This window comes from Misgurnus anguillicaudatus, chromosome 7, assembly GCF_027580225.2.
Source record: "Misgurnus anguillicaudatus chromosome 7, ASM2758022v2, whole genome shotgun sequence".
Lineage (NCBI taxonomy): Eukaryota > Metazoa > Chordata > Actinopteri > Cypriniformes > Cobitidae > Misgurnus > Misgurnus anguillicaudatus.
In genome coordinates this window covers 30,295,681-30,312,836 of record NC_073343.2, presented here as the reverse complement: position 1 = coordinate 30,312,836, position 17,156 = coordinate 30,295,681, and the positions used below count along the sequence as shown (strand labels likewise).

General features: G+C 36.9%; 1 long non-coding RNA gene across 3 annotated transcripts; it reads right to left on the bottom strand.

The window, feature by feature from the left end:
• Positions 1-6,878: 6,878 nt before the first annotated feature.
• Positions 6,879-12,882, bottom strand: LOC129428192 (uncharacterized). 3 transcript variants are annotated; one of them, XR_012370596.1, is made up of 5 exons: positions 11,466-12,882; positions 11,332-11,370; positions 9,744-9,788; positions 9,266-9,401; positions 6,879-7,189 (listed from the first exon to the last, which is right to left on the bottom strand). It is a non-coding gene; the product is annotated as an uncharacterized lncRNA (long non-coding RNA). The 3 variants fall into 3 exon arrangements; XR_012370595.1 differs by having other exon boundaries at positions 9,270-9,401; XR_012370597.1 differs by lacking the exon at positions 9,266-9,401.
• Positions 12,883-17,156: the final 4,274 nt, after the last annotated feature.

Genomic DNA, 17,156 nt, shown 5'->3' with positions numbered 1-17,156 from the left:
GGTTGCCATGGAGGTTTACAACAACCCGGATGTTATTCTCGCCAGGGAAACAGCGCGAGGCGCGCACTCCGCGCAGTCGTTTGTCAAACGTCATTATAATGAAATTGAGATGGAAAATTACAGTGTTGCAAAATCATAATCAATACTAGAAAGCAGTATAATGTTCCAGTGATGCATAAGGCATTGATTTTCTCGATACATCTATCTTTTATTTATGGTTAATTATTTTTTCAATAAATACTTTCAGTTTTTCTTTATGACTTTACAAACCAAGCACTTTGTATTATTTGTAGCCTGATGTATATGCCCGGGGCCATCATTATTTATTTTTAAATCATGTTTGACATTTACTATTTAAAAGTTTACCTTATGTTTTAGTAAAGTAGCCTATAACTTATCAAAGAAATCATATATATTTTTCAGTGTAGTCACCCTTTGCCTACACTAAAAACGGCTGGGTTATTTTTTACCCATGTTAAATATTAGACAGAACACTTTTAAAGGGGACATTTCACAAGACTTTTTTTAAGATAAAAAAATAAGTCTTTCCTGTCCCCAGAGTACATATGTGAAGTTCTAGCTCAAAATACCCCACAGTTAATTTATTATAGCATGTTAAACCTAGGTGTGAGCAAAAATGTGCTGTTTTAGGGTGTGTCCTTTAAAGGATTAGTCCATTTTCTTAAAAGAAAAATCCAGATAATTTACTCACCACCATGTCATCCAAAATGTTGATGTCTTTTTTTGTTCAGTCGAGAAGAAATTATGTTTTTTGAGGAAAACATTGCAGGATTTTTCTAATTTTAATGGACTTTAATAGAGCCCAACATTTAATACTTAACTCAACACTTAACAGTTTTTTTCAACGGAGTTTCAAAGGACTATAAACAATCCCAAACGAGGCATAAGGGTCTTATCTAACGAAACAATTGTCATTTTTGACAATAAAAATAACAAATATACACTTTTAAAGCACAACTTTTCGTCTAGATCCGGTCGTGATGCGCCAGCTGACCCCACGCAATACGTCATGACGTCAATAGGTCACAGAGAACAAACACGAAACTCTGCCCCAGTGTTTACAAATGTGTTGAAAGAGGACCGTTCCTACGTTGTTGTATGTCAACTGATACTAATTAATGTCTTTGTGGCAGTTTATTGTTTACAATGGTCCGCAAATGTCCGTTTTATATATGTAACACGTGACCTCCCTACGTCACTACGCATTTACGTTAGGTCGGGCTGGACCGGACCTAGACGAAAAGTTGTGGTTTAAAAGTACATATTTTTTATTTTTCTTGTCAAAAATGACAATCTTTTCGCTAGGTAAGACCCTTATGCCTCGTTTGGGATCGTTTATAGTCCTTTGAAACTCCGTTGAAAAAAACTGTTAAGTGTTGAGTTAAGTATTAAATGTTGGGCTCTATTAAAGTCCATTAAAATTAGAAAAATCCTGCAATGTTTTCCTCAAAAAACATAATTTCTTCTCGACTGAACAAAGAAAGACATCAACATTTTGGATGACATGGTGGTGTGTAAATTATCTGGATTTTTCTTTTAAGAAAATGGACTAATCCTTTAAGATGCAAATGAGCTGATCTCTATACTAAATGGCAGTGCCGTGGTTGGATAGTGTAGATTAAGGGGCGGTAGTATCCCTTTCTGAAATCAAAGGGGGTGCCAAATTTCAATGACCTATTTTATTACATGCTTGCAGAGAATGGTTTAGTTACTGGGTTGATTTTTTCACATTTTCTAGATTGATAGAAGCATGGGGACCCAATTATAACATTTAAACTATAACATAAAATCTGATTTTCATGATATGTCCTCTTTAACCCTACTGCTGGGGTATTAAAACCCATGGTTGCATAACAACAACCCAACATCAGGTTATTTTTAACCCAACATTGGGTAATTTTTAACCCTGCATGTGTTTTGTCCCAATATTTACCCAACATGAATTAAAAATAACCCAGACATTTTAAGAGTGTAGAATTTACACAACTTTAAACAGATACTTCACAGAAAAAAATAAATTCTGTCATCATTTACCTCAAGTTGTTCCAAACTTTTATTCATTTCTTTGTTTTGCTGAATATAATAGAAGATGTTTTGAAAAATGCTTGTAACCAAGCAGATCTGGGGCAATGTTTACTTCCATTGTAGGAATAAATAATACTATGGAAGTGAATGGTGCCCCAGATCTGTTTGATTTTAACAAAAATAAATTATCAAAATATCTTTGTTTGTGTTCAGCAAAACAAAAACATGTATACAGGTTTAGGTTTGGAACAACATGAAGGTGAGCAAATAACAGATAACAGAATTTTAATTTTTCAGTGACTAATCTCCATAATAGCAGTTTTTATTATTTATATAGCGATTCACATGTCATTGCTTCAAAGCAGCTTTACAAGAAAGACAAAAGAAAAAACACAGAAAAACAGGGACATTTTTATTATAAAGCATATTTATTCAGCTAGCGCTTTGAGTTTGCGCCCTTAAATGTTTATTGAACCAATTCTGATGTTCCTTCGTAAAAGATTGTAGCAATTAGCAAATATCAACATGACCCAACTTCAAACAATCCAATCATATCTCAATGGACGAATTCAAGTCCAGCCCTGCCTTTTATCATTTCAGAAGCCATTCACTCGGATATACGTCACCACGGACAATCGCTACTGCGGTTTCATGGCGATATTAAGCGATATTAAGTTCCATCCAGACGGAACGGCAACAACGCGCATGCGTCTGAAGAAAGTGTGTATAACACCTGAGATATCCCCCCCAAACACACACACTCACTCACTCTCAGCTTCCTCAGTGGAGTCATAAAACCAAATAGGAGTTTTCAGAGAAACTGCTTGCACACCACACTGAAGATTAATTACTGTAGCCTACCGCTGTGAAGAGACCAAAGGCAAAGACACACCAGAGATTAAATGTGCCAAACTCTTATAGTGGAATGATTTAGTATAGTGGAATTCTCTCTAGATTTAGCAGACAATGAGCAATAAACCTGTAGGATGAAGCATGATTGCTTAAGCACAGACAGGACATCCACGGGCCTACTGACGTGACATCCTCTACGTTATCTACTAACACCATTCCAACATATTCATGGCTAGAACTGGTTAATCTACATAACCTGCATGTTTTAAGATTGTAGGAGAAAACTGGAGTAGGCCTACCTTAAGTACACCCACGCTGACACAAGGAACATGAAACAGAAAGACGTCAAGAACAGGCTCGAACGGTGGACCTTTTGGCTGTGAGGCAGTGCTCATTTTCATTTTCAAAACCATTTTCATGCATGAAACAGAAATTGCGACTGATATGACTTGCGTTATGGTGCATTTCTAAGTAAAATGGCTCATCATTGAAAGAAAACGTACAGAAGACATAATATTAGCAATCAGTTGTTGATTGTGTTGTGTAAAATGGGTGTTGCAGATGCAAATGTAATATATGCAATGGCTTATAACTGCGGTGCCGGTGTGGCTTGCATCAGTTGGCAGTCAGATACACATAGGGTCACTACGAGTGTAATGTTTCTTTTGACTTTACAAATGTTTTGAATGGCAAAAAGTGGACAAAATATTTAATTCTCAATTTTTTTTGTTTGTTCATGAATTTTTGTTTGGAAATGTTTTTGAAAATGTATGTTTTACCTGGCAGTTCTACTCAGTCTCACCAGGTTTCGCGATATACCAACCCTGTATCACGAAATTACGTTACCTATAGTCACATAATTTTGTGAGTGTTTTCCGTGACACGTTTTTCCGCCTTTTTGCGGGAACATGTCACGTATTTCTGTGAACGTGTCACTGTCACGTATTTGTTACTCAACTGTTTTGTCCTATTTTCAAACCATTGAGGCTTCGGTTTAGGGTTAGATTTGGTGTTTGCGTTAGGATATCACTTTAAGTATTGGTTTATACCTTTATTCATTATTTATTTTTTATAATTTTAGATTTTTAAACCAATGTTTTGTTTGTATCTCTGATTACGTCACCTGGACAATTCACGGACTGATTCCTCATCACACCTGTTCCTTGTTAAGTGTTTGTTTATTTATACTGCTGTCTGTGTCACTCGAGTTGCCGGATGATTGTCATTGCTACCCAGTCTGTTCCCCATGTCATATTTTGGATGTTCCTGTGTTGCTTACCTGTTTATACTCCTCGTGTTTTGGTTCCCATTTTATTATTAAATGTTATTTATTTTGAACTCTGCGTTTGGGTCCTGACTCTCCATCCGTGTCATGACAGATTGGGCTGGGCAGTTTATACTACTTTTTGCAGCATTTCTTTAAATGCTGTTTTTTACACTGTCCTGAATGGCTTCGCAATGTATCGCGTTACACTGTCAGTTAAGGAGCGCCATCTGATACGGTCTCGTTTATACAGGCGGTGCAGCTCCCCCTTGTGTTTTTAAAGAGATGTGCAATCATTGCGGTGATCTGAAATCATCGCAATGAGGTCAAATAATCGCGATGAGACGATCATTTAATCATTGTGACTGCCCTAGCTAAAACATGAATGGATGCTCGGGTTTGGGATTGGGTTAGCCTATATAATCCTAAACACAGAAATGTCAAACAATCTTTTAATGGTGTAACTCCACAATTCAGTACTATATCAGTAATGCAGTTTTTTTAATGTACTCTATTTCAGTAATGCATTTTTAACATTTATAATGTATTCAGAAGCAACTCTCTGAAATGACTAAGAAATACAACATCATTGTAAAAAAAATAATTTTCCCAACATGAATAAAAGGGAATAGATTTCTAAGAACTTGGCACACGTGTTCTACTAAAAATTTTTACAGGTTCTGCCATCCTTATTTTTTATTGACCCATAACCTCTCCCTTGTGGCCAAATGAATCATCTGCAGTACAGTATTTATAGTTATTTGCTGTGTTTTTCTGTTGGTCTAGCTGTCTCTTCTAGAAACCACATATTGGTCATTGTCAAGGCCGCCTTAATGCACGGGCTTACCTGGGCTGAAGCCCAGGGGCCTCCGAAGTTCAAGGGCCTCCCATGTTCGCGTTCATGATGAGCTGAAAATGTCATTTTGTTTTGTTACTTGTCAGGTTTTCTGTCAATCACTGTAATTGCACGTTACATGTCTGCTGATTGGTCCGTTGTAACTTACCGTGAAATAAAATGTCAGACGTAACAGTCAGATTTTTCTATTCCGCGTAATGTAATTAAAGGGCGTTTTGCAGGTAAAATTTTTCAACGAATTTGTGCAATTTGCTTGTTGATAATAAACATTTAAACTGTTATCCATTGTATTTTATGTTGTTGGGTATCACAAAACCCGAAAAAGTATGAAAAAGTACAGCAATTTGCAATGATTCTCCTTTCCCTCACAACGCACTGTATGACGTCACGCTGGGGAGAGAATTGACCAAAGCCGCCTTGAGAGCATTGAGAATGACTATAGAAAGACGAGTGAAGTACAGTTCTGATAGCGCAGATAATAGATAAATACATACATACATACATACATACATACATAGATAGATACATAGATAGATAGATAGATAGATAAGATAGATAGACAGATAGATAGACAGACAGACAGATGGATAGGCTAGTATAGAGAGATAGGCAGACAGCCAGATAGCATAAGGTTAGCATATCTTCGTGTAGAAAGTAAACAAACAATTAACATACTCGTGCATGCTGGCTTGAGGGGGTCCATGATCCTGCCTGAAATGGGTGTAACTTTATGCGATCTTCAGCACAAACGGTTTTGGCAGCATGTCTCTAATCCTGGAAGGTGAGTGAAGCACGTCACGTCTGTTCGCGGGAACCAGCGACCAAAACGCACGGAATGGCAATCGAGAGAGTCGGGACTTTCACGGGCCGATCTGATAATAGTTATACATTTCGAGTTATATTAGCAACACCGTCTGGCGGCGTGATGTGCGCCGGTTCCCGCAGCCCGCTGGTCAAACTGTGCATGCAGCCTCTCTGCTCAATAAAGTATATAAGTGCTCAACCTGTTCGGCAGGTCCAAACATGTACAGGATTTATAAAAATACGGTGATCAATGAGCGGTTCCTCCTCAAATGGCATAGTCTGTCGTGATGTAAAAAGCCGCCGAACGCCTGTTTATTACAGTATGTATGCGGTCGGATCCGAGTATGCTGCAGCTGCTGACTGCTGCTGCATATAAAATGATCGTGTGATTCGTTATAATCGCATAAACAATATAACAAAGCATCCTTTTATTTCACAAAACAATATATTTGAGATATTATTTGATAGACTAGTAAGTGTGGATTAAGGATGTTTAAAAATCTCTAGCCTGGTGGTCAGGACATGAATGGATCAAATCAGCAGATTTGCGAAGTTTTATTTATCTCCACATATATCATAAATAATAATTAGCATGGTAACTTTGCAGTATAACACATTATATATTTCCTACGATGTATATATGATTTCCAAATTATATACGTAAGTATTAAACAGCAATAAATGTCTCATCTATCTCTATCCCACTGAGCAAAAGTATGTCCAAAAGACGTCTTTTCAACGTCTTTGTCAGACGTTGAAAAGACGTCCCCCTCAGGGTGCAGAATGAAAGGTTTTCCGACGTCTTTTTCTGACGTCTTTTGGACGTCCAATAAAGACGTTGAAAAGACGTCCCCATCAGGGTGCAGAATGAAAGGTTTTCCGACGTCTTTTTCTGACGTCTTTTGGACGTCCAATAATGACGTCCATAGGACGTCTTTTTAAGGTCCAAATTTAGTTGAAATGTGGTCATTGTGGACATATTTTCAACGTCTTATAACGTCAACTGCAGACTCATTTTAGACATCATTTAGCTAAATAAAGACTCACACTTTGCACTCCATTAAACGTATTTATTCAAAACTTATTTTGTATAAATGTGGTTGTGTGTGTGTGTGTGTTTGTGTGTGCACAAATCCATAAAAGGTAAATACAACAAATAAAAACAATACAATTATAACATTTAAAAACAACATAAATAAACAATATATATACTTTAAAAAAAAATTAAAAGTGCATCTATTCAAAAAGTAATGTTAAAATGTTTTTTTATTGTGTACCCCTCCCTTTCTTGATGGTGCACGTTTAAGATGGTCTTAAGCATGTTTTCTTATCAGCTGCTCCGTTGCAACTTTACTCCATTACTCCACCTGTAAAAATGGAAAGACAAAAAATATAAATATGCAAAAGCAGCCTGTAGTCATACACCAAGTACACATACATGTTATAAGAAAACAGCAAGGTTTAAATCCTTTGTACACCCTTACTTCATAGCTTTTGCAGCACTGTACCAACTGTCCTCTAGGTGTAAAATTTCACCTCATGATTTATCATCTGTTAACAATTTCCCTGTATTTTTACAGTACTGGCAGCACGTCTATGTCTTGTTTATTTTCAGTGTATTTTACTGTAATACCTGTAATAATCATTTTCCTCACAGCTGCTCTTGTCTGCATTTAGCCGCCGCACGCACACACAGCAGCCTGTCATCAATCAGTGCACGTGAACAGAGCGATCTCTCTCACGTCTTAATGCTACAGTATCATAATTCATCTCTCAATACAATCACTCTCTGCTCTTGACTAAGGAACTGTTATACTTCATGAGAATGTGTGTATATTTAATACGTACAGTAAAGACTGTGAAGTGTTTTATTTTCAGTACTCTTAGGAGACAAAGTTTTTAAAGAGATATTAAATATCTCTTTGGAGAAGAGTACTAATTTATTTGATTCTCTATTAAAACAATAATATACCCAATTACTGTAAGTAATATAACAAAGGCAACATCTGTGGTATTACTTTATCTAGAAAAAAATGTAACAGTTACAGTCATCAAATAGCTTGCATATCAGCTAAAAATTGGAATTGGTATCGGCCGATCGCGAAGATAACAGATTGGTAATTTGTATCGGCTGAAAAAATCCTGATCGGAGCATCCCTAATCATATGGATATAATGATTAACTAAACAATTTGTATTATGTAATAGGTGTAATTAATGTAATTGCCTTCATAGCTTCATTCTGTATATTTTTAAAAAGACTACAAATGTTTTCATAAAACTATAACATTAATACCATATCATATGCACAATTAGTTGGTTCAACAGCCTATTCCTTAAGTATATATGTCCTCAAGACAGGCATTTAAGCATACCCGTGTGTATATGAACATTTCTGTGTAATAAATAAGTCGCAAAAAATAACTTGATCTGTTACTTGTTGCAAGCAGGCGGCTGTGTGCGCGTGCATAAGAGCACACTGAGTGAAGACAAAAGTGGTCAAGTTCTTTATGCTTTAAAGTGGCTTGTATTTTTAAAATGACATGACTTACAATGACGTGCAAATGCCAGCTCGGTCAACGGCCTGAAACGCGTGCTAAACTTTTGTATTGCAGTGTCAACTCACAAAACGAAATCATTGCAAAGCAGCTCGAGTTAGCAAGCGCTTTCTGCGGTGTCTTCAGCCTCCTGCGCTGATTGGTCGGACTCATGACTCCTAACAAATCAGATGGGCGGTAGGCGGGCATTGCTGTAGGCAACTGAAGAGTGCCCTGTTCCGTGTTCTGACGGCTCTCACTAAATCCATGGCTGCGTCAGAGCCGAAATAGTGCATTTCAAAATCAAATTACATTATCGGCAAATAGGCTTTTAAAATGTCCGATGTCGATAGTCAGCAAAATGCTTAATATCGACGTCTATAATCGGCCAGATTGATAATCGGTCGACCCCTAATTTTAACCACAGATTCTTCACAGCCAAACATTTAGTACACCCTCCTTGAAAATGTCTCCTTTGGTAGTGAAAAGAGCACAAACTGAAAACACAGCATGATGTTTACACACTAACTAGCTGTGGGCAGGTCATAGTTTTCATTTCTCCCGCAGGCAAGGCTGTAGGCGGAGATTAGTATCTCGTGTGACGTGGAAAATGTTATATGGACTGATTCTCCTGCCTGACGACTCGTTTCAGTGAGTCAGAGTCGACTCCGTACTTCAGAAGCCAATAACTTTATTAATCGTGCACTTTTTGGTTCAACTACTTTGCACATTGTTTACATTGATGGACAGCTACATGACACACTGCAATACAGGTCAGTTTCGATTTTGGATCTGTGTGGCTCTTTAATAATAACTGAATGATGACTATGTATATCAGGGTTCCCCAAATCTCATCCCGGAGGTAAGGAACACTACAGAGTCTATGTCCAACCCTAATCAAACTTACCCACCTGTGATTTTCTAGTGATCATGAAGACCTTGATTAGCTTGCTCAGGTGTGTTTGATCAGCGTTGGACCTAAACTCTGCAGTGCTCCGGCCCTCCAGGGTAAGATTTGGAGAACCCTGATGTATATATAACATCTGTAAAAAAAAAAAAACTATGTTACAATCACACTTGTGTGTTTGTGTGTGCTTAAGAAAGTATGCACGTTTGTTCTCTAGAACCGGGGATTTGTACATGTACATTATTTTCACATTAATATTGGATGCATTTCTTTTTTCGACAAATTAAACTATTAAAAAATTGTAACTTGTCTTATTCACATTGTAGCGTCGTTTAGACACAGAGGATCAAAAACAGTAAATCTTTTAAACACCTTCAGAAAAACCAAATCAAGCCCAGATTTTTGTATTCAAATTTAGACTACTTAGGAAGTCAGGGTTGAGACGAATGCCACTGAAAACAAAAAAAAAATGACTAACCTTAAAACCAGGAATTACTGGAGGCAGTGGAGAACGAGGTAAAATCTAATAAATTAAAGAAAGAACATTAATATGTTATTTGCAATTGTTGACACACAATATTACAGTACAGTCATTACCAAATGTTGAGAATTATGTTATTATTAAAGTCAAACTCCAAGAATGTGCCAGGCAGTTATAAAATATCTTAGGATGCCAATAATCAAGACAAGCAAATAGGTGAAAGTTATTACATGCGTGTGTATAGATATGCAGTCTTAAACATGGGACATTATGGGGTGGTTTCCCAGACAGGGATCAGCCTAAGCTAAGACTAGGCCCCAGCTCAATTAGGAAACACAACCAGTCTCAACAAACATTACCTACTAAAAACATTACGGACAGTTTCCCGGACAGGGATTAGATTAGTCCTAGACTAAAATAAATGTAAGAGCTGTCCAAACTGAAAACAACTTGCACTGATATATCTTAAAATACATTAGTGTCCTTTGTTTAGCCTCAAAATGGACACCAGTAATGTTTTTAGTAAGGCATGCTTGTCGAAAACTAGTTATAATTCCTAATTATACTAAGGGCTCATCCCGGCATTAAATAATACCCGTTCGGGAAACCACCCCTACTTGTGTGAATTTGGACCAAAACAAAGAGCACTGATGTGTTTTAAGATGTCACTGCAAGTTGTTTTCAGTTTGGACAGCTCTGTCTAATCCCTGTCCGGAAAACCGCCCCTATAAATAACAAAGAATCAACAAATCAAAATGATTCGTAGGCTACATAGTTCTGAAAGGTTCAGATGTTCATAGTGCTTTTCAGCATCCTTGCATTTTAACATACAGCCAATTATTGTTGTGCATTTAACGTTAAAAGTTAGCCTATACAATATCTAGCTCTCACTCACACACCTGTTTATAAGGAGTAAAATACAGGTATATTATTATTAATAATATAAATAGATAAAATCAGACATTGTTGAATTTATTAATAACGAATTAGATATTTGTATTATCCCAAAACAATTTAAATATACACTGTAAATGTGCATTTTGCATGTGGTGAGGGGCATAGCTGTATATGTAAACGAGTTATGTTGTCATTTTACTATTGTGATTCTGTAGCTGCTGGTGTTTAATTGCTAACTATATATAGTATAGTGTATTAACTGTTGTAGTTAAAGAACTAAATGCTGATCAAATTGAATCAAAATGTTGATTAAATGTTTTGGGCATTTTTTGTGCATTTGGGCGGGTTTTGGACAGTTTTTGGGGAAGAAACCATCAACTCTGGCAACACTGCATTTGAGCTTAGCTGGCAACTGATATATTCCTGTGGATGCAGGTTAGGAAAAAACACCTCTAATATTGACATCATTCAACCGGGAAGTAGGGGGCTGTAGTACAAACCGGCAGGTCACTGAAGGCTTTGAAAGGTGAACTGTATTAGAGAAAATATACCTTTATCATTTTGCAGGTATTATTTATGCTCTAACAGCAACATTACATGGTAACTAAAGTTTGGAATATGGGATCCGGAAAACGGGACCTTTACATGAAATTGAACAAAATGGTTAATTAAAAAGATCTTAAATTACCTCAGGAAAACTGGCACTACTGAAGGTAAACTGGCACAACTGAAACATAATTGAAAAAGAGCAAGATATTACATACGTCAGAATAGTTAAAATTTATTTTGTTTTCTTTGAGGTTAATCAAAACAAATACTTACTGTACAAATATGCTTGGTAAAATGGCTCTGAAAAGAGCCTTTGGAGTGTATGTAGGTCCTGTTTACAAAAACAGAAAGGAGAAAAAGAAGTCAAATATATTGCAAATGCCTTTGTAAATTAATATGCATTCAGTTTTCATTGATCTTTATTGACTAAACAGTATGTTAAGAACATGACAGAAAAGACAATTATTCTATTTTGTTTCAAATCCAAAGGTTAATAAAGGCTCTTAATTTTATGAATAGATTGCTAGGCAAAGGGGGTCATTATCAAGTTATCATCATGTTAGTTTCCTTACTTAATCACTTCTTTGTCTGACTGTCTACAGTGCCTGTGCGCTTGTATTGAACTGAGCTCTTTGATTGACAGGTGAACTTTTACCATAGAAGCCCACTTTTAAGCATGTCACTTAGACAAAATCATTAAAAATGCATTCAAATGGTTAATATTATAAAAGGACGGATGTCATTTTTTGTGTGGGAAGAAAAAGTCAATTTTACGACCGTGTATTTACTTTCATATGGCTGTTATTAAGGAACGAGTTCCCCTCGGACTGAAAGAGATAAACGAGTTCCCCAAGACGGTCTTAAATAACTCACTGAAAAATATTTAATACGCGAACATATTAACAGTCAGTTAATAACACCTAACCAAGGCATCAGTTCGTTAATAACAACTAACCAAGTCTGAAAATAGCCTACGGAATGTCCGCGGTGTCAAATTCTGTCATCCGTTTATCGAAAACAATTCTCGAAAAACTCGACGTTTTCTAACAAAAATATTTTTGACAATAAAATAAGTACACAAAACAAAATAAACACACACTGTTTGGAATGGATAAACATAACTTACCTGTTCACAGCAGGTTGAATCCGTTGAGTACGTTTACGGCTGGGGCTCGCTTAATTACGTCTGTTGATCACGTGCAAAAAAGATCACGCGCCACCTCGCCACCTAAGCTTTTACACACCCTTGTGGTTAAACTTAAAATTGCAATGTTGATTATTTTTGTAAATCACACTTGAATTTGGTTTAATTTGCAAATTACACAAAAGAAATGCAGTAGATTTTGGCACGCGTTGTGATTCATAAAAATATAACATTTTTTTCACTAAAAAAAACAACAACGTAATGTTACATTGTTTGAATCAGAACTCATATGTCGTTTTTATTGCATAAGTTTTTATATATTTTTTCCGAACCTGTTTTGAACGTTTAAATGACGTCCAAGAACGGACCCTCAAATATTGAACTGCATATCAACGTCCAAAAGACGTCGTAGTCAGACGTCCAAATACTGTACTGGATCTGCACGTCGTTTAGACGTGCAGATTAGGTGCAGATTAGGTTCTGGACCGACCGACCCGATATGGACATAATCTGAACGTCCTTTGGACGTCTCATGTTTGTTGGGATGGCTCTGGCTGAGTCTTTCTCAACTTCTCCCCAACGTGACGTCATCGCAGAATTGCGTTAAAAAAACCGTTAATACCAAAAACGTAAAAAAAGTGGTCTTTAAGACCATTTTTGAGACATTTTAAAAATTATACACATATCTTGAGTGATTTATGTACCCATTAATCGACAGTGGTGGTTAACCTGCAACATACACTTTAAGTGCGCGTTGTCAACTTGACATTCCTGCACGTTAGACTGAGTGTGACAGAGAAACGGGAAATAATCCGCCAACAAATGAAAGAGTAATTGCTGAAATTTCATAATAAGCACCAGTGAGGTGCAGGTCTCTCTCTCTCTCTTTCGCGCGCGTGCTCGCTTTCTCTGTGCTTGTGACGTGCAGCTGAGTCTCTGGCATGCAGAAGTCTCTCCAAGCGTGCGCAACAAACTCTGCCGCCAAATAAAGAAAAGAGTTCCCGCACATAATGCTGTTAGTTGTTATAAAGTTTAAGTTTACTCGCGTTTATATCAGTGACGCGTGCGCAGCTGGAGCGATGTAGTTTGGCGCGACGTTAGCTCACAGTACACACATCTGTTGGTTTAGATTAGAAAATCGACATGCAACGGTAAAGGTGCAAGGCTTAAAGTAAAGAGCGACAAGACCATCTCAAATGATCATCCCCTGATAGCACCATTCATATTTATAATCTCCTTATCTAAAGATCTTACACAGGTATGTTCCCTGTCTGTTTTGTGCATATTCATGCTTGTTCGTTTATGTATGCATACTAAATACAATGCATACTATATCTTCAATAGCCTACAAAATAAATAACTGTTTAAAAAATAAGATTTTGTCTATAAAGACTTATCTTTTGTTATCATTAATGCATTTTCACTTTAAAACTAACTTTAACTTATTATATGCTTAAAACTGTGCTGAGCATTTGGTTAGTGAGTGGCAATGAATTTTCTGCAAATTTGTATATTGCAAAACCTATATAAACATAAAGCTTATAAACATATATACTTTCACACATTTCGGTTTTATTATCACCACAAGTTGCTGTGTGTGGTTGTTAAATAAAGTGTCTTGTGTTTATGCTCAAGTAGTAGATATGTTAATAATGATATTATTGTGTTTTCTGGGTCAAAGAGGGAAAACTCACTGTTGTATGTCTCGAAAGAAACTAATGCATTTTGTAATGTAGATTACCTAAATATTACACTTAAAAAAAAAAAATTAGACTATAAATCGAGGGTATGGGGGGCCTACAAAACCTCTCAGCCCCAGGGCCTCACATTAGGTTAAGGCGGCCCTGGTCATTGTGGTTTAATTGTAGAGTTTTTAGGACCTTCTTTTACTGTCACTGTGCTATTTTTTATATGACATAGCTAAAAGAATTGCCCCCAGACACAAACCATTAGATGCTGAGTGTGTGGGCCTCATTTATACCATTCTCGTGGCACTAATGATGTGTGTGTGAATGTGAGACGGGTCTTGGTTTTGATGTATGAAGGTCTCTGTCCCACTGGCTCCACCACACACACACGATATGTAGGTAATGAGTAAACAACAAGCCTTCATCTTCCTCATCACGGACTCCGGTCCACATTTGATGTATGTCTCATTTGGCCGTTCCCCTCTGGTTGGATGCAGCCTCCACTGACATAAGCAGCAATTAGACAGGCGACGGGCCGAAAGATGGGTGCTGCAAGACCATTAACTCAAGAAAATGCACGTCTCAGACTGGGCACCCACACCCGATAACGCTCACTGGATACGCCAATCAGTTTCCCACAAACGGCCCATTATGGCTGCGGGTTCCAGTTTCTCTGCAGGACAGCCTTATATCCAACACATCACTGTGTAACTGTAGCATCTAGCGTAGAGGAAATGTGATGGTAAACAATGAGGTGAACATGTGAGCGTGCAAGAGAGTTTTTAAAATTCATCACAAGTTTTTTCTGAAGGTTTGTAGAGCACATAGTAATGCTCTCTTTTGGTTTCAATGTTTGTGCGCACGTCTTCTGCCTTCCACCCACTTGCGTTGCCTTGTTTGTAAAAGTATGCTAATAATAATTCAGATGCTCTAAAGCACATTTTGGAGACACCTTACACATTGGGTTGGTGAATATATACAGTGGCATGAGATGAAAGGCCACAGTGCTGAGGCTGACTTCACTCGAGAGTCAAATTCAAAGGAATTACAGTCACTGAGTGAAAATAATCTTTTACAGAGTTGGATGGATGCAAAAGTGTCATACCCATTCAGCCAAATGGATTTAGAATGCAGCTTTTCAAAAAATGTTATTCGTATATTTGATCTTTCGTCCGCTCAATGATGTTGTGTTTATCTAAAACGCTGTGGAGAAAATATGTTGTCTAAATTTAGTTAGTCCAGTCGAGATGCACTTTTTTACCATAATATTTTCTGTGGCACAAAATACTTTATTTTAACTACAAAAACCATGGTAAAACTACTGTAGCAAAGCCATGATTTATTTTGTGGTAACCTAAGTTTTATTTGTAGTAAAACCATAGTAAATTTGGTAACACTTGATGTGTTGTCCTTAATTAGACACAAGATGTGTTAATTTAACACATTCGTTTTAAGAGTGTACTAACACTTAATGACATTTAAATGACAAATTATATTTTTACCACTGTAGTTGAGGTCAAGAAAAATATTCATGATGCTGTTATTAACTCTTTCACTGCCAGCATTTTTTTTTAAAAGTTGCCAGCCAGCGCCAGCATTTTTCATGATTTTTACAAAAGTTTATGCCTTCCAGAAACTGTTCCTCTTTAAATATCTAAACATACAATATATCAAATGAAAGAACAGACCTTCTGCTTTCAAACAAAAAACCCTGTTTCATCCTACCTTCATCAGTTCTCTTATCACCTCTTAAATAAAGGTAGGTTTATTCAAAAACACCAAATTTTGAGCAAAAAGCTGAGATAATTCCATTTTTTGTGAAGGACTTTTGATAGAGATCAGATGCAGAGCGATCCTTAAAACATACACGGAGGTCTTTCTCTTTCATGTGAGGTGTTACTTTCGGGTTGTATAAGTTGATAATAGCGGTATTGCGGAAAGACGGAAATTCTCCTCATTGGCGGGAAGCGTTTTCTCTTAATTGACGAGATAACTCGTCAATGGCGGGGAAAGAGTTAAACTATATGACAGAGTATTAACACTTAATGACATTTTAATGACAAATGATATTTTTACCACTGTAGTTGAGGTCAAGAAAAATATTCATGATGCTGTTTTTAAACTATATGACAGAGTATTAACACTTAATGACATTTTAATGACAAATTCGATTTGTATCACTGGTAAAAAAGTGGTCAGTTATGTTTTCTCTGTAATGTCAAGTTGTCATGACAATTTATGATGTTTTGGTTAATTTCAAGTTGTCATAACAAAGACATCTCAAAAAATGTCAATTGAACAAATGACACTTAATGACAGTTCTCTTCAACGTGCATAAAATCTCCTTCATGTTCATAGCACGTGTCATGTCAGTCTTATGAACACCACTTCAAGTAAAGTGTTACCGTAAATTTTCATAACAGAAGCCCCCAAAACTACTTGCCCCAAGAAAATAGATCTATAATAACTGTGGATGGATGTGTTTGAATTTTGGATCAGCCCCTTGGATTGCTTATACAAGCAAGGGCGCTGATCCCGTGGAATCCCACAGAAAAATGCCAGATATGCTCAATTAATTTGATTCAAAAACCCTTTTGAAATTCGGGAGCCTCTCTGATTGGTGGATCTCGCGAAATGTAACATCTACAATGCTTTGATGAATAAGCTGAATATGGGACATTTTGCGTCTAAAATCGCACATACAGTGCGGCCACTTGGGCTCTCCTGTAGCATTTACTGTTGCTAAGCAACCTAAGCGTTGCGTGACGTTGTGCGGAGCACCAACCGGTAGAAAATCTACGCCATTCTTGCATGTATACAGGATTGCATATAGAGTAAAGGCTGCAACTTTTGGACACATGATGAGAGCAATGTAGTCATTAAGCTTGTTTTTTTCCCTAGACCCTAATAAAATTAAAAATAATAATAATAAAAATGTTGTAAATTCAACAAGCTTTTTAGTCTGGTTCCTCCTGGAGGTGTTGGAAAAACATCACACACTTAAATAATAATCTAAAGATGAGATCCATGCAGTAATCAATACTTTCCAGGGGCATATTGAGGCTTTGTAATTTGTTTTGTTTTGTGTTGTTGTCATCTACGGTTGGCCTGTTTTAATCTTTCATGGTGATT